Source organism: Anomaloglossus baeobatrachus, unplaced genomic scaffold (assembly GCF_048569485.1).
Source record: "Anomaloglossus baeobatrachus isolate aAnoBae1 unplaced genomic scaffold, aAnoBae1.hap1 Scaffold_573, whole genome shotgun sequence".
Taxonomy (NCBI): domain Eukaryota; kingdom Metazoa; phylum Chordata; class Amphibia; order Anura; family Aromobatidae; genus Anomaloglossus; species Anomaloglossus baeobatrachus.
Window position 1 is genome coordinate 1 of NW_027444935.1, and position 16,836 is coordinate 16,836.

The 16,836-nt window shown below is 46.8% G+C and overlaps 13 non-coding genes across 13 annotated transcripts; all 13 read right to left on the reverse strand.

Moving 5' to 3' along the window:
* Nucleotides 1-46: 46 nt before the first annotated feature.
* LOC142284770 (U2 spliceosomal RNA) lies at nucleotides 47-237 on the reverse strand. The gene has a single exon (XR_012746246.1). It is a non-coding gene; the product is annotated as a U2 spliceosomal RNA (small nuclear RNA).
* A 1,117-nt stretch (nucleotides 238-1,354) lies between these two features.
* LOC142284782 (U2 spliceosomal RNA) lies at nucleotides 1,355-1,545 on the reverse strand. Its single transcript, XR_012746258.1, has one exon. It is a non-coding gene; the product is annotated as a U2 spliceosomal RNA (small nuclear RNA).
* Nucleotides 1,546-2,662: 1,117 nt separating this feature from the next.
* On the reverse strand, nucleotides 2,663-2,853 carry LOC142284794 (U2 spliceosomal RNA). The gene has a single exon (XR_012746269.1). It is a non-coding gene; the product is annotated as a U2 spliceosomal RNA (small nuclear RNA).
* A 1,117-nt stretch (nucleotides 2,854-3,970) lies between these two features.
* On the reverse strand, nucleotides 3,971-4,161 carry LOC142284671 (U2 spliceosomal RNA). The gene has a single exon (XR_012746157.1). It is a non-coding gene; the product is annotated as a U2 spliceosomal RNA (small nuclear RNA).
* A 1,117-nt stretch (nucleotides 4,162-5,278) lies between these two features.
* On the reverse strand, nucleotides 5,279-5,469 carry LOC142284682 (U2 spliceosomal RNA). Its single transcript, XR_012746168.1, has one exon. It is a non-coding gene; the product is annotated as a U2 spliceosomal RNA (small nuclear RNA).
* Nucleotides 5,470-6,586: 1,117 nt separating this feature from the next.
* On the reverse strand, nucleotides 6,587-6,777 carry LOC142284693 (U2 spliceosomal RNA). The gene has a single exon (XR_012746180.1). It is a non-coding gene; the product is annotated as a U2 spliceosomal RNA (small nuclear RNA).
* A 1,117-nt stretch (nucleotides 6,778-7,894) lies between these two features.
* On the reverse strand, nucleotides 7,895-8,085 carry LOC142284704 (U2 spliceosomal RNA). The gene has a single exon (XR_012746191.1). It is a non-coding gene; the product is annotated as a U2 spliceosomal RNA (small nuclear RNA).
* Nucleotides 8,086-9,202: 1,117 nt separating this feature from the next.
* Nucleotides 9,203-9,393, reverse strand: LOC142284716 (U2 spliceosomal RNA). Its single transcript, XR_012746202.1, has one exon. It is a non-coding gene; the product is annotated as a U2 spliceosomal RNA (small nuclear RNA).
* Nucleotides 9,394-10,510: 1,117 nt separating this feature from the next.
* On the reverse strand, nucleotides 10,511-10,701 carry LOC142284728 (U2 spliceosomal RNA). The gene has a single exon (XR_012746213.1). It is a non-coding gene; the product is annotated as a U2 spliceosomal RNA (small nuclear RNA).
* Nucleotides 10,702-11,818: 1,117 nt separating this feature from the next.
* On the reverse strand, nucleotides 11,819-12,009 carry LOC142284740 (U2 spliceosomal RNA). The gene has a single exon (XR_012746223.1). It is a non-coding gene; the product is annotated as a U2 spliceosomal RNA (small nuclear RNA).
* A 1,117-nt stretch (nucleotides 12,010-13,126) lies between these two features.
* LOC142284751 (U2 spliceosomal RNA) lies at nucleotides 13,127-13,317 on the reverse strand. The gene has a single exon (XR_012746232.1). It is a non-coding gene; the product is annotated as a U2 spliceosomal RNA (small nuclear RNA).
* Nucleotides 13,318-14,434: 1,117 nt separating this feature from the next.
* Nucleotides 14,435-14,625, reverse strand: LOC142284757 (U2 spliceosomal RNA). Its single transcript, XR_012746233.1, has one exon. It is a non-coding gene; the product is annotated as a U2 spliceosomal RNA (small nuclear RNA).
* A 1,117-nt stretch (nucleotides 14,626-15,742) lies between these two features.
* On the reverse strand, nucleotides 15,743-15,933 carry LOC142284758 (U2 spliceosomal RNA). The gene has a single exon (XR_012746234.1). It is a non-coding gene; the product is annotated as a U2 spliceosomal RNA (small nuclear RNA).
* Between the last annotated feature and the right edge of the window lie 903 nt (nucleotides 15,934-16,836).

Here is a 16,836-nt window from a genome sequence, read left to right on the forward strand (position 1 = left end):
ATATGAATCAGGTGAATCGAGTTCTGCTTTTGGAAACTGGGTTAAGAAGGGGTGCACCGTTCCTGGAGGTACTGCAATACCAGGTCAATGCGTGGAGTGGACAGAGCAAGCTCTTTTTCCATCTCCCTGTTCTAAAAATCCATTTAATATATGGTCCCCAGATAGGGGACGTATCAGATATTAAACTGATAAGAACAGATACTACACTTGATCTTAGCCAAAAGGCCGAGAAGCGATAACCAGAATTGGTTTGGGCCTCGAGTGGCACCCTGGCCTATGCCGGACACATCTTAGGGAGAGAGAGCGAGAGGGAGACAAACCCACGCCTACACAAGACATTTTGTCACCCAAGCCAACCCTTGAAAAGGCTGCTTTGCAGAGCAAAAACAAGAAGAATGGTGCGTTTTGCAGCCGCCGCCCACTGCAATGAATCTGAATAACTCCTCCTTTAGGGCGCAAGCAACTCCCCTCCCCCTTGCAGTCTTTCCAATTCACGATACAAAAAGACGGACAGGACAGGTTGCCTGACTTTCCGTCACTGCCACCCTTTGCCATCCTTACCCGTAGAAAGCCCTTTCATCATCCCCAAACCCTAATCTTTTCCCTTTCCTTCCCAGCCCCCAAACCCTGCCCTCTGTACCTTTCTCACCACCCGCTTCCCTTCTCCTGTCATCCCCCTACCACCCGGGAAAAAAAGAGATTGCCCCCTCCTTCCACTAGCCCACCCTCCCACCCAAAGAACAACTTCTTCTGCGCAGCTTGTTTTCTAGGCAGCAGCGCTATTGTGATGTCATCGGGGGGCATTGTGACAAGCCGCCAGTGTTCCGTCTCTTCATGTTGTGCACTGTTCAAACCGAAAATACATCAACAGGCAGGCTACAGAAAAGCTTACTAACAAAGGTTAGAGAGGGGCTTTCTCAGAGGGCTTTTTACAGTTTGTCTATTCCCAATTAGCCGGTTTAGTATACTTAATGAAAGTACTAATTCTTTCATAGGCCGCCCATTCTTAGTATTTGACGTTCAGGTAACAACAGGTAACTTTATTTGGAGTGGAAGCAGAGAGATAACACCAGATGCCAATTGTAGATCCTCTCACACCTGTGGTCACTGCAGCATCTGACTCCACTTTGTCCAAAAGGGATCTATTCCATTCAATTACACATGATCTAGATTAGACTGACAACAAGATACTGCACGGGACATAGCAGAGTTGGTGAAGTTGAGTGGTGATGAGTTTGCTATTTGGATGAATAAAGCAAGTAAAAAGTGTGTTAGATAAAAATTCATTTCAATTCGCTAATCGGGCTAATATGAATCAGGTGAATCGAGTTCTGCTTTTGGAAACTGGGTTAAGAAGGGGTGCACCGTTCCTGGAGGTACTGCAATACCAGGTCAATGCGTGGAGTGGACAGAGCAAGCTCTTTTTCCATCTCCCTGTTCTAAAAATCCATTTAATATATGGTCCCCAGATAGGGGACGTATCAGATATTAAACTGATAAGAACAGATACTACACTTGATCTTAGCCAAAAGGCCGAGAAGCGATAACCAGAATTGGTTTGGGCCTCGAGTGGCACCCTGGCCTATGCCGGACACATCTTAGGGAGAGAGAGCGAGAGGGAGACAAACCCACGCCTACACAAGACATTTTGTCACCCAAGCCAACCCTTGAAAAGGCTGCTTTGCAGAGCAAAAACAAGAAGAATGGTGCGTTTTGCAGCCGCCGCCCACTGCAATGAATCTGAATAACTCCTCCTTTAGGGCGCAAGCAACTCCCCTCCCCCTTGCAGTCTTTCCAATTCACGATACAAAAAGACGGACAGGACAGGTTGCCTGACTTTCCGTCACTGCCACCCTTTGCCATCCTTACCCGTAGAAAGCCCTTTCATCATCCCCAAACCCTAATCTTTTCCCTTTCCTTCCCAGCCCCCAAACCCTGCCCTCTGTACCTTTCTCACCACCCGCTTCCCTTCTCCTGTCATCCCCCTACCACCCGGGAAAAAAAGAGATTGCCCCCTCCTTCCACTAGCCCACCCTCCCACCCAAAGAACAACTTCTTCTGCGCAGCTTGTTTTCTAGGCAGCAGCGCTATTGTGATGTCATCGGGGGGCATTGTGACAAGCCGCCAGTGTTCCGTCTCTTCATGTTGTGCACTGTTCAAACCGAAAATACATCAACAGGCAGGCTACAGAAAAGCTTACTAACAAAGGTTAGAGAGGGGCTTTCTCAGAGGGCTTTTTACAGTTTGTCTATTCCCAATTAGCCGGTTTAGTATACTTAATGAAAGTACTAATTCTTTCATAGGCCGCCCATTCTTAGTATTTGACGTTCAGGTAACAACAGGTAACTTTATTTGGAGTGGAAGCAGAGAGATAACACCAGATGCCAATTGTAGATCCTCTCACACCTGTGGTCACTGCAGCATCTGACTCCACTTTGTCCAAAAGGGATCTATTCCATTCAATTACACATGATCTAGATTAGACTGACAACAAGATACTGCACGGGACATAGCAGAGTTGGTGAAGTTGAGTGGTGATGAGTTTGCTATTTGGATGAATAAAGCAAGTAAAAAGTGTGTTAGATAAAAATTCATTTCAATTCGCTAATCGGGCTAATATGAATCAGGTGAATCGAGTTCTGCTTTTGGAAACTGGGTTAAGAAGGGGTGCACCGTTCCTGGAGGTACTGCAATACCAGGTCAATGCGTGGAGTGGACAGAGCAAGCTCTTTTTCCATCTCCCTGTTCTAAAAATCCATTTAATATATGGTCCCCAGATAGGGGACGTATCAGATATTAAACTGATAAGAACAGATACTACACTTGATCTTAGCCAAAAGGCCGAGAAGCGATAACCAGAATTGGTTTGGGCCTCGAGTGGCACCCTGGCCTATGCCGGACACATCTTAGGGAGAGAGAGCGAGAGGGAGACAAACCCACGCCTACACAAGACATTTTGTCACCCAAGCCAACCCTTGAACAGGCTGCTTTGCAGAGCAAAAACAAGAAGAATGGTGCGTTTTGCAGCCGCCGCCCACTGCAATGAATCTGAATAACTCCTCCTTTAGGGCGCAAGCAACTCCCCTCCCCCTTGCAGTCTTTCCAATTCACGATACAAAAAGACGGACAGGACAGGTTGCCTGACTTTCCGTCACTGCCACCCTTTGCCATCCTTACCCGTAGAAAGCCCTTTCATCATCCCCAAACCCTAATCTTTTCCCTTTCCTTCCCAGCCCCCAAACCCTGCCCTCTGTACCTTTCTCACCACCCGCTTCCCTTCTCCTGTCATCCCCCTACCACCCGGTAAAAAAAGAGATTGCCCCCTCCTTCCACTAGCCCACCCTCCCACCCAAAGAACAACTTCTTCTGCGCAGCTTGTTTTCTAGGCAGCAGCGCTATTGTGATGTCATCGGGGGGCATTGTGACAAGCCGCCAGTGTTCCGTCTCTTCATGTTGTGCACTGTTCAAACCGAAAATACATCAACAGGCAGGCTACAGAAAAGCTTACTAACAAAGGTTAGAGAGGGGCTTTCTCAGAGGGCTTTTTACAGTTTGTCTATTCCCAATTAGCCGGTTTAGTATACTTAATGAAAGTACTAATTCTTTCATAGGCCGCCCATTCTTAGTATTTGACGTTCAGGTAACAACAGGTAACTTTATTTGGAGTGGAAGCAGAGAGATAACACCAGATGCCAATTGTAGATCCTCTCACACCTGTGGTCACTGCAGCATCTGACTCCACTTTGTCCAAAAGGGATCTATTCCATTCAATTACACATGATCTAGATTAGACTGACAACAAGATACTGCACGGGACATAGCAGAGTTGGTGAAGTTGAGTGGTGATGAGTTTGCTATTTGGATGAATAAAGCAAGTAAAAAGTGTGTTAGATAAAAATTCATTTCAATTCGCTAATCGGGCTAATATGAATCAGGTGAATCGAGTTCTGCTTTTGGAAACTGGGTTAAGAAGGGGTGCACCGTTCCTGGAGGTACTGCAATACCAGGTCAATGCGTGGAGTGGACAGAGCAAGCTCTTTTTCCATCTCCCTGTTCTAAAAATCCATTTAATATATGGTCCCCAGATAGGGGACGTATCAGATATTAAACTGATAAGAACAGATACTACACTTGATCTTAGCCAAAAGGCCGAGAAGCGATAACCAGAATTGGTTTGGGCCTCGAGTGGCACCCTGGCCTATGCCGGACACATCTTAGGGAGAGAGAGCGAGAGGGAGACAAACCCACGCCTACACAAGACATTTTGTCACCCAAGCCAACCCTTGAAAAGGCTGCTTTGCAGAGCAAAAACAAGAAGAATGGTGCGTTTTGCAGCCGCCGCCCACTGCAATGAATCTGAATAACTCCTCCTTTAGGGCGCAAGCAACTCCCCTCCCCCTTGCAGTCTTTCCAATTCACGATACAAAAAGACGGACAGGACAGGTTGCCTGACTTTCCGTCACTGCCACCCTTTGCCATCCTTACCCGTAGAAAGCCCTTTCATCATCCCCAAACCCTAATCTTTTCCCTTTCCTTCCCAGCCCCCAAACCCTGCCCTCTGTACCTTTCTCACCACCCGCTTCCCTTCTCCTGTCATCCCCCTACCACCCGGGAAAAAAAGAGATTGCCCCCTCCTTCCACTAGCCCACCCTCCCACCCAAAGAACAACTTCTTCTGCGCAGCTTGTTTTCTAGGCAGCAGCGCTATTGTGATGTCATCGGGGGGCATTGTGACAAGCCGCCAGTGTTCCGTCTCTTCATGTTGTGCACTGTTCAAACCGAAAATACATCAACAGGCAGGCTACAGAAAAGCTTACTAACAAAGGTTAGAGAGGGGCTTTCTCAGAGGGCTTTTTACAGTTTGTCTATTCCCAATTAGCCGGTTTAGTATACTTAATGAAAGTACTAATTCTTTCATAGGCCGCCCATTCTTAGTATTTGACGTTCAGGTAACAACAGGTAACTTTATTTGGAGTGGAAGCAGAGAGATAACACCAGATGCCAATTGTAGATCCTCTCACACCTGTGGTCACTGCAGCATCTGACTCCACTTTGTCCAAAAGGGATCTATTCCATTCAATTACACATGATCTAGATTAGACTGACAACAAGATACTGCACGGGACATAGCAGAGTTGGTGAAGTTGAGTGGTGATGAGTTTGCTATTTGGATGAATAAAGCAAGTAAAAAGTGTGTTAGATAAAAATTCATTTCAATTCGCTAATCGGGCTAATATGAATCAGGTGAATCGAGTTCTGCTTTTGGAAACTGGGTTAAGAAGGGGTGCACCGTTCCTGGAGGTACTGCAATACCAGGTCAATGCGTGGAGTGGACAGAGCAAGCTCTTTTTCCATCTCCCTGTTCTAAAAATCCATTTAATATATGGTCCCCAGATAGGGGACGTATCAGATATTAAACTGATAAGAACAGATACTACACTTGATCTTAGCCAAAAGGCCGAGAAGCGATAACCAGAATTGGTTTGGGCCTCGAGTGGCACCCTGGCCTATGCCGGACACATCTTAGGGAGAGAGAGCGAGAGGGAGACAAACCCACGCCTACACAAGACATTTTGTCACCCAAGCCAACCCTTGAAAAGGCTGCTTTGCAGAGCAAAAACAAGAAGAATGGTGCGTTTTGCAGCCGCCGCCCACTGCAATGAATCTGAATAACTCCTCCTTTAGGGCGCAAGCAACTCCCCTCCCCCTTGCAGTCTTTCCAATTCACGATACAAAAAGACGGACAGGACAGGTTGCCTGACTTTCCGTCACTGCCACCCTTTGCCATCCTTACCCGTAGAAAGCCCTTTCATCATCCCCAAACCCTAATCTTTTCCCTTTCCTTCCCAGCCCCCAAACCCTGCCCTCTGTACCTTTCTCACCACCCGCTTCCCTTCTCCTGTCATCCCCCTACCACCCGGGAAAAAAAGAGATTGCCCCCTCCTTCCACTAGCCCACCCTCCCACCCAAAGAACAACTTCTTCTGCGCAGCTTGTTTTCTAGGCAGCAGCGCTATTGTGATGTCATCGGGGGGCATTGTGACAAGCCGCCAGTGTTCCGTCTCTTCATGTTGTGCACTGTTCAAACCGAAAATACATCAACAGGCAGGCTACAGAAAAGCTTACTAACAAAGGTTAGAGAGGGGCTTTCTCAGAGGGCTTTTTACAGTTTGTCTATTCCCAATTAGCCGGTTTAGTATACTTAATGAAAGTACTAATTCTTTCATAGGCCGCCCATTCTTAGTATTTGACGTTCAGGTAACAACAGGTAACTTTATTTGGAGTGGAAGCAGAGAGATAACACCAGATGCCAATTGTAGATCCTCTCACACCTGTGGTCACTGCAGCATCTGACTCCACTTTGTCCAAAAGGGATCTATTCCATTCAATTACACATGATCTAGATTAGACTGACAACAAGATACTGCACGGGACATAGCAGAGTTGGTGAAGTTGAGTGGTGATGAGTTTGCTATTTGGATGAATAAAGCAAGTAAAAAGTGTGTTAGATAAAAATTCATTTCAATTCGCTAATCGGGCTAATATGAATCAGGTGAATCGAGTTCTGCTTTTGGAAACTGGGTTAAGAAGGGGTGCACCGTTCCTGGAGGTACTGCAATACCAGGTCAATGCGTGGAGTGGACAGAGCAAGCTCTTTTTCCATCTCCCTGTTCTAAAAATCCATTTAATATATGGTCCCCAGATAGGGGACGTATCAGATATTAAACTGATAAGAACAGATACTACACTTGATCTTAGCCAAAAGGCCGAGAAGCGATAACCAGAATTGGTTTGGGCCTCGAGTGGCACCCTGGCCTATGCCGGACACATCTTAGGGAGAGAGAGCGAGAGGGAGACAAACCCACGCCTACACAAGACATTTTGTCACCCAAGCCAACCCTTGAAAAGGCTGCTTTGCAGAGCAAAAACAAGAAGAATGGTGCGTTTTGCAGCCGCCGCCCACTGCAATGAATCTGAATAACTCCTCCTTTAGGGCGCAAGCAACTCCCCTCCCCCTTGCAGTCTTTCCAATTCACGATACAAAAAGACGGACAGGACAGGTTGCCTGACTTTCCGTCACTGCCACCCTTTGCCATCCTTACCCGTAGAAAGCCCTTTCATCATCCCCAAACCCTAATCTTTTCCCTTTCCTTCCCAGCCCCCAAACCCTGCCCTCTGTACCTTTCTCACCACCCGCTTCCCTTCTCCTGTCATCCCCCTACCACCCGGGAAAAAAAGAGATTGCCCCCTCCTTCCACTAGCCCACCCTCCCACCCAAAGAACAACTTCTTCTGCGCAGCTTGTTTTCTAGGCAGCAGCGCTATTGTGATGTCATCGGGGGGCATTGTGACAAGCCGCCAGTGTTCCGTCTCTTCATGTTGTGCACTGTTCAAACCGAAAATACATCAACAGGCAGGCTACAGAAAAGCTTACTAACAAAGGTTAGAGAGGGGCTTTCTCAGAGGGCTTTTTACAGTTTGTCTATTCCCAATTAGCCGGTTTAGTATACTTAATGAAAGTACTAATTCTTTCATAGGCCGCCCATTCTTAGTATTTGACGTTCAGGTAACAACAGGTAACTTTATTTGGAGTGGAAGCAGAGAGATAACACCAGATGCCAATTGTAGATCCTCTCACACCTGTGGTCACTGCAGCATCTGACTCCACTTTGTCCAAAAGGGATCTATTCCATTCAATTACACATGATCTAGATTAGACTGACAACAAGATACTGCACGGGACATAGCAGAGTTGGTGAAGTTGAGTGGTGATGAGTTTGCTATTTGGATGAATAAAGCAAGTAAAAAGTGTGTTAGATAAAAATTCATTTCAATTCGCTAATCGGGCTAATATGAATCAGGTGAATCGAGTTCTGCTTTTGGAAACTGGGTTAAGAAGGGGTGCACCGTTCCTGGAGGTACTGCAATACCAGGTCAATGCGTGGAGTGGACAGAGCAAGCTCTTTTTCCATCTCCCTGTTCTAAAAATCCATTTAATATATGGTCCCCAGATAGGGGACGTATCAGATATTAAACTGATAAGAACAGATACTACACTTGATCTTAGCCAAAAGGCCGAGAAGCGATAACCAGAATTGGTTTGGGCCTCGAGTGGCACCCTGGCCTATGCCGGACACATCTTAGGGAGAGAGAGCGAGAGGGAGACAAACCCACGCCTACACAAGACATTTTGTCACCCAAGCCAACCCTTGAAAAGGCTGCTTTGCAGAGCAAAAACAAGAAGAATGGTGCGTTTTGCAGCCGCCGCCCACTGCAATGAATCTGAATAACTCCTCCTTTAGGGCGCAAGCAACTCCCCTCCCCCTTGCAGTCTTTCCAATTCACGATACAAAAAGACGGACAGGACAGGTTGCCTGACTTTCCGTCACTGCCACCCTTTGCCATCCTTACCCGTAGAAAGCCCTTTCATCATCCCCAAACCCTAATCTTTTCCCTTTCCTTCCCAGCCCCCAAACCCTGCCCTCTGTACCTTTCTCACCACCCGCTTCCCTTCTCCTGTCATCCCCCTACCACCCGGGAAAAAAAGAGATTGCCCCCTCCTTCCACTAGCCCACCCTCCCACCCAAAGAACAACTTCTTCTGCGCAGCTTGTTTTCTAGGCAGCAGCGCTATTGTGATGTCATCGGGGGGCATTGTGACAAGCCGCCAGTGTTCCGTCTCTTCATGTTGTGCACTGTTCAAACCGAAAATACATCAACAGGCAGGCTACAGAAAAGCTTACTAACAAAGGTTAGAGAGGGGCTTTCTCAGAGGGCTTTTTACAGTTTGTCTATTCCCAATTAGCCGGTTTAGTATACTTAATGAAAGTACTAATTCTTTCATAGGCCGCCCATTCTTAGTATTTGACGTTCAGGTAACAACAGGTAACTTTATTTGGAGTGGAAGCAGAGAGATAACACCAGATGCCAATTGTAGATCCTCTCACACCTGTGGTCACTGCAGCATCTGACTCCACTTTGTCCAAAAGGGATCTATTCCATTCAATTACACATGATCTAGATTAGACTGACAACAAGATACTGCACGGGACATAGCAGAGTTGGTGAAGTTGAGTGGTGATGAGTTTGCTATTTGGATGAATAAAGCAAGTAAAAAGTGTGTTAGATAAAAATTCATTTCAATTCGCTAATCGGGCTAATATGAATCAGGTGAATCGAGTTCTGCTTTTGGAAACTGGGTTAAGAAGGGGTGCACCGTTCCTGGAGGTACTGCAATACCAGGTCAATGCGTGGAGTGGACAGAGCAAGCTCTTTTTCCATCTCCCTGTTCTAAAAATCCATTTAATATATGGTCCCCAGATAGGGGACGTATCAGATATTAAACTGATAAGAACAGATACTACACTTGATCTTAGCCAAAAGGCCGAGAAGCGATAACCAGAATTGGTTTGGGCCTCGAGTGGCACCCTGGCCTATGCCGGACACATCTTAGGGAGAGAGAGCGAGAGGGAGACAAACCCACGCCTACACAAGACATTTTGTCACCCAAGCCAACCCTTGAAAAGGCTGCTTTGCAGAGCAAAAACAAGAAGAATGGTGCGTTTTGCAGCCGCCGCCCACTGCAATGAATCTGAATAACTCCTCCTTTAGGGCGCAAGCAACTCCCCTCCCCCTTGCAGTCTTTCCAATTCACGATACAAAAAGACGGACAGGACAGGTTGCCTGACTTTCCGTCACTGCCACCCTTTGCCATCCTTACCCGTAGAAAGCCCTTTCATCATCCCCAAACCCTAATCTTTTCCCTTTCCTTCCCAGCCCCCAAACCCTGCCCTCTGTACCTTTCTCACCACCCGCTTCCCTTCTCCTGTCATCCCCCTACCACCCGGGAAAAAAAGAGATTGCCCCCTCCTTCCACTAGCCCACCCTCCCACCCAAAGAACAACTTCTTCTGCGCAGCTTGTTTTCTAGGCAGCAGCGCTATTGTGATGTCATCGGGGGGCATTGTGACAAGCCGCCAGTGTTCCGTCTCTTCATGTTGTGCACTGTTCAAACCGAAAATACATCAACAGGCAGGCTACAGAAAAGCTTACTAACAAAGGTTAGAGAGGGGCTTTCTCAGAGGGCTTTTTACAGTTTGTCTATTCCCAATTAGCCGGTTTAGTATACTTAATGAAAGTACTAATTCTTTCATAGGCCGCCCATTCTTAGTATTTGACGTTCAGGTAACAACAGGTAACTTTATTTGGAGTGGAAGCAGAGAGATAACACCAGATGCCAATTGTAGATCCTCTCACACCTGTGGTCACTGCAGCATCTGACTCCACTTTGTCCAAAAGGGATCTATTCCATTCAATTACACATGATCTAGATTAGACTGACAACAAGATACTGCACGGGACATAGCAGAGTTGGTGAAGTTGAGTGGTGATGAGTTTGCTATTTGGATGAATAAAGCAAGTAAAAAGTGTGTTAGATAAAAATTCATTTCAATTCGCTAATCGGGCTAATATGAATCAGGTGAATCGAGTTCTGCTTTTGGAAACTGGGTTAAGAAGGGGTGCACCGTTCCTGGAGGTACTGCAATACCAGGTCAATGCGTGGAGTGGACAGAGCAAGCTCTTTTTCCATCTCCCTGTTCTAAAAATCCATTTAATATATGGTCCCCAGATAGGGGACGTATCAGATATTAAACTGATAAGAACAGATACTACACTTGATCTTAGCCAAAAGGCCGAGAAGCGATAACCAGAATTGGTTTGGGCCTCGAGTGGCACCCTGGCCTATGCCGGACACATCTTAGGGAGAGAGAGCGAGAGGGAGACAAACCCACGCCTACACAAGACATTTTGTCACCCAAGCCAACCCTTGAAAAGGCTGCTTTGCAGAGCAAAAACAAGAAGAATGGTGCGTTTTGCAGCCGCCGCCCACTGCAATGAATCTGAATAACTCCTCCTTTAGGGCGCAAGCAACTCCCCTCCCCCTTGCAGTCTTTCCAATTCACGATACAAAAAGACGGACAGGACAGGTTGCCTGACTTTCCGTCACTGCCACCCTTTGCCATCCTTACCCGTAGAAAGCCCTTTCATCATCCCCAAACCCTAATCTTTTCCCTTTCCTTCCCAGCCCCCAAACCCTGCCCTCTGTACCTTTCTCACCACCCGCTTCCCTTCTCCTGTCATCCCCCTACCACCCGGGAAAAAAAGAGATTGCCCCCTCCTTCCACTAGCCCACCCTCCCACCCAAAGAACAACTTCTTCTGCGCAGCTTGTTTTCTAGGCAGCAGCGCTATTGTGATGTCATCGGGGGGCATTGTGACAAGCCGCCAGTGTTCCGTCTCTTCATGTTGTGCACTGTTCAAACCGAAAATACATCAACAGGCAGGCTACAGAAAAGCTTACTAACAAAGGTTAGAGAGGGGCTTTCTCAGAGGGCTTTTTACAGTTTGTCTATTCCCAATTAGCCGGTTTAGTATACTTAATGAAAGTACTAATTCTTTCATAGGCCGCCCATTCTTAGTATTTGACGTTCAGGTAACAACAGGTAACTTTATTTGGAGTGGAAGCAGAGAGATAACACCAGATGCCAATTGTAGATCCTCTCACACCTGTGGTCACTGCAGCATCTGACTCCACTTTGTCCAAAAGGGATCTATTCCATTCAATTACACATGATCTAGATTAGACTGACAACAAGATACTGCACGGGACATAGCAGAGTTGGTGAAGTTGAGTGGTGATGAGTTTGCTATTTGGATGAATAAAGCAAGTAAAAAGTGTGTTAGATAAAAATTCATTTCAATTCGCTAATCGGGCTAATATGAATCAGGTGAATCGAGTTCTGCTTTTGGAAACTGGGTTAAGAAGGGGTGCACCGTTCCTGGAGGTACTGCAATACCAGGTCAATGCGTGGAGTGGACAGAGCAAGCTCTTTTTCCATCTCCCTGTTCTAAAAATCCATTTAATATATGGTCCCCAGATAGGGGACGTATCAGATATTAAACTGATAAGAACAGATACTACACTTGATCTTAGCCAAAAGGCCGAGAAGCGATAACCAGAATTGGTTTGGGCCTCGAGTGGCACCCTGGCCTATGCCGGACACATCTTAGGGAGAGAGAGCGAGAGGGAGACAAACCCACGCCTACACAAGACATTTTGTCACCCAAGCCAACCCTTGAAAAGGCTGCTTTGCAGAGCAAAAACAAGAAGAATGGTGCGTTTTGCAGCCGCCGCCCACTGCAATGAATCTGAATAACTCCTCCTTTAGGGCGCAAGCAACTCCCCTCCCCCTTGCAGTCTTTCCAATTCACGATACAAAAAGACGGACAGGACAGGTTGCCTGACTTTCCGTCACTGCCACCCTTTGCCATCCTTACCCGTAGAAAGCCCTTTCATCATCCCCAAACCCTAATCTTTTCCCTTTCCTTCCCAGCCCCCAAACCCTGCCCTCTGTACCTTTCTCACCACCCGCTTCCCTTCTCCTGTCATCCCCCTACCACCCGGGAAAAAAAGAGATTGCCCCCTCCTTCCACTAGCCCACCCTCCCACCCAAAGAACAACTTCTTCTGCGCAGCTTGTTTTCTAGGCAGCAGCGCTATTGTGATGTCATCGGGGGGCATTGTGACAAGCCGCCAGTGTTCCGTCTCTTCATGTTGTGCACTGTTCAAACCGAAAATACATCAACAGGCAGGCTACAGAAAAGCTTACTAACAAAGGTTAGAGAGGGGCTTTCTCAGAGGGCTTTTTACAGTTTGTCTATTCCCAATTAGCCGGTTTAGTATACTTAATGAAAGTACTAATTCTTTCATAGGCCGCCCATTCTTAGTATTTGACGTTCAGGTAACAACAGGTAACTTTATTTGGAGTGGAAGCAGAGAGATAACACCAGATGCCAATTGTAGATCCTCTCACACCTGTGGTCACTGCAGCATCTGACTCCACTTTGTCCAAAAGGGATCTATTCCATTCAATTACACATGATCTAGATTAGACTGACAACAAGATACTGCACGGGACATAGCAGAGTTGGTGAAGTTGAGTGGTGATGAGTTTGCTATTTGGATGAATAAAGCAAGTAAAAAGTGTGTTAGATAAAAATTCATTTCAATTCGCTAATCGGGCTAATATGAATCAGGTGAATCGAGTTCTGCTTTTGGAAACTGGGTTAAGAAGGGGTGCACCGTTCCTGGAGGTACTGCAATACCAGGTCAATGCGTGGAGTGGACAGAGCAAGCTCTTTTTCCATCTCCCTGTTCTAAAAATCCATTTAATATATGGTCCCCAGATAGGGGACGTATCAGATATTAAACTGATAAGAACAGATACTACACTTGATCTTAGCCAAAAGGCCGAGAAGCGATAACCAGAATTGGTTTGGGCCTCGAGTGGCACCCTGGCCTATGCCGGACACATCTTAGGGAGAGAGAGCGAGAGGGAGACAAACCCACGCCTACACAAGACATTTTGTCACCCAAGCCAACCCTTGAAAAGGCTGCTTTGCAGAGCAAAAACAAGAAGAATGGTGCGTTTTGCAGCCGCCGCCCACTGCAATGAATCTGAATAACTCCTCCTTTAGGGCGCAAGCAACTCCCCTCCCCCTTGCAGTCTTTCCAATTCACGATACAAAAAGACGGACAGGACAGGTTGCCTGACTTTCCGTCACTGCCACCCTTTGCCATCCTTACCCGTAGAAAGCCCTTTCATCATCCCCAAACCCTAATCTTTTCCCTTTCCTTCCCAGCCCCCAAACCCTGCCCTCTGTACCTTTCTCACCACCCGCTTCCCTTCTCCTGTCATCCCCCTACCACCCGGGAAAAAAAGAGATTGCCCCCTCCTTCCACTAGCCCACCCTCCCACCCAAAGAACAACTTCTTCTGCGCAGCTTGTTTTCTAGGCAGCAGCGCTATTGTGATGTCATCGGGGGGCATTGTGACAAGCCGCCAGTGTTCCGTCTCTTCATGTTGTGCACTGTTCAAACCGAAAATACATCAACAGGCAGGCTACAGAAAAGCTTACTAACAAAGGTTAGAGAGGGGCTTTCTCAGAGGGCTTTTTACAGTTTGTCTATTCCCAATTAGCCGGTTTAGTATACTTAATGAAAGTACTAATTCTTTCATAGGCCGCCCATTCTTAGTATTTGACGTTCAGGTAACAACAGGTAACTTTATTTGGAGTGGAAGCAGAGAGATAACACCAGATGCCAATTGTAGATCCTCTCACACCTGTGGTCACTGCAGCATCTGACTCCACTTTGTCCAAAAGGGATCTATTCCATTCAATTACACATGATCCAGATTAGACTGACAACAAGATACTGCACGGGACATAGCAGAGTTGGTGAAGTTGAGTGGTGATGAGTTTGCTATTTGGATGAATAAAGCAAGTAAAAAGTGTGTTAGATAAAAATTCATTTCAATTCGCTAATCGGGCTAATATGAATCAGGTGAATCGAGTTCTGCTTTTGGAAACTGGGTTAAGAAGGGGTGCACCGTTCCTGGAGGTACTGCAATACCAGGTCAATGCGTGGAGTGGACAGAGCAAGCTCTTTTTCCATCTCCCTGTTCTAAAAATCCATTTAATATATGGTCCCCAGATAGGGGACGTATCAGATATTAAACTGATAAGAACAGATACTACACTTGATCTTAGCCAAAAGGCCGAGAAGCGATAACCAGAATTGGTTTGGGCCTCGAGTGGCACCCTGGCCTATGCCGGACACATCTTAGGGAGAGAGAGCGAGAGGGAGACAAACCCACGCCTACACAAGACATTTTGTCACCCAAGCCAACCCTTGAAAAGGCTGCTTTGCAGAGCAAAAACAAGAAGAATGGTGCGTTTTGCAGCCGCCGCCCACTGCAATGAATCTGAATAACTCCTCCTTTAGGGCGCAAGCAACTCCCCTCCCCCTTGCAGTCTTTCCAATTCACGATACAAAAAGACGGACAGGACAGGTTGCCTGACTTTCCGTCACTGCCACCCTTTGCCATCCTTACCCGTAGAAAGCCCTTTCATCATCCCCAAACCCTAATCTTTTCCCTTTCCTTCCCAGCCCCCAAACCCTGCCCTCTGTACCTTTCTCACCACCCGCTTCCCTTCTCCTGTCATCCCCCTACCACCCGGGAAAAAAAGAGATTGCCCCCTCCTTCCACTAGCCCACCCTCCCACCCAAAGAACAACTTCTTCTGCGCAGCTTGTTTTCTAGGCAGCAGCGCTATTGTGATGTCATCGGGGGGCATTGTGACAAGCCGCCAGTGTTCCGTCTCTTCATGTTGTGCACTGTTCAAACCGAAAATACATCAACAGGCAGGCTACAGAAAAGCTTACTAACAAAGGTTAGAGAGGGGCTTTCTCAGAGGGCTTTTTACAGTTTGTCTATTCCCAATTAGCCGGTTTAGTATACTTAATGAAAGTACTAATTCTTTCATAGGCCGCCCATTCTTAGTATTTGACGTTCAGGTAACAACAGGTAACTTTATTTGGAGTGGAAGCAGAGAGATAACACCAGATGCCAATTGTAGATCCTCTCACACCTGTGGTCACTGCAGCATCTGACTCCACTTTGTCCAAAAGGGATCTATTCCATTCAATTACACATGATCTAGATTAGACTGACAACAAGATACTGCACGGGACATAGCAGAGTTGGTGAAGTTGAGTGGTGATGAGTTTGCTATTTGGATGAATAAAGCAAGTAAAAAGTGTGTTAGATAAAAATTCATTTCAATTCGCTAATCGGGCTAATATGAATCAGGTGAATCGAGTTCTGCTTTTGGAAACTGGGTTAAGAAGGGGTGCACCGTTCCTGGAGGTACTGCAATACCAGGTCAATGCGTGGAGTGGACAGAGCAAGCTCTTTTTCCATCTCCCTGTTCTAAAAATCCATTTAATATATGGTCCCCAGATAGGGGACGTATCAGATATTAAACTGATAAGAACAGATACTACACTTGATCTTAGCCAAAAGGCCGAGAAGCGATAACCAGAATTGGTTTGGGCCTCGAGTGGCACCCTGGCCTATGCCGGACACATCTTAGGGAGAGAGAGCGAGAGGGAGACAAACCCACGCCTACACAAGACATTTTGTCACCCAAGCCAACCCTTGAAAAGGCTGCTTTGCAGAGCAAAAACAAGAAGAATGGTGCGTTTTGCAGCCGCCGCCCACTGCAATGAATCTGAATAACTCCTCCTTTAGGGCGCAAGCAACTCCCCTCCCCCTTGCAGTCTTTCCAATTCACGATACAAAAAGACGGACAGGACAGGTTGCCTGACTTTCCGTCACTGCCACCCTTTGCCATCCTTACCCGTAGAAAGCCCTTTCATCATCCCCAAACCCTAATCTTTTCCCTTTCCTTCCCAGCCCCCAAACCCTGCCCTCTGTACCTTTCTCACCACCCGCTTCCCTTCTCCTGTCATCCCCCTACCACCCGGGAAAAAAAGAGATTGCCCCCTCCTTCCACTAGCCCACCCTCCCACCCAAAGAACAACTTCTTCTGCGCAGCTTGTTTTCTAGGCAGCAGCGCTATTGTGATGTCATCGGGGGGCATTGTGACAAGCCGCCAGTGTTCCGTCTCTTCATGTTGTGCACTGTTCAAACCGAAAATACATCAACAGGCAGGCTACAGAAAAGCTTACTAACAAAGGTTAGAGAGGGGCTTTCTCAGAGGGCTTTTTACAGTTTGTCTATTCCCAATTAGCCGGTTTAGTATACTTAATGAAAGTACTAATTCTTTCATAGGCCGCCCATTCTTAGTATTTGACGTTCAGGTAACAACAGGTAACTTTATTTGGAGTGGAAGCAGAGAGATAACACCAGATGCCAATTGTAGATCCTCTCACACCTGTGGTCACTGCAGCATCTGACTCCACTTTGTCCAAAAGGG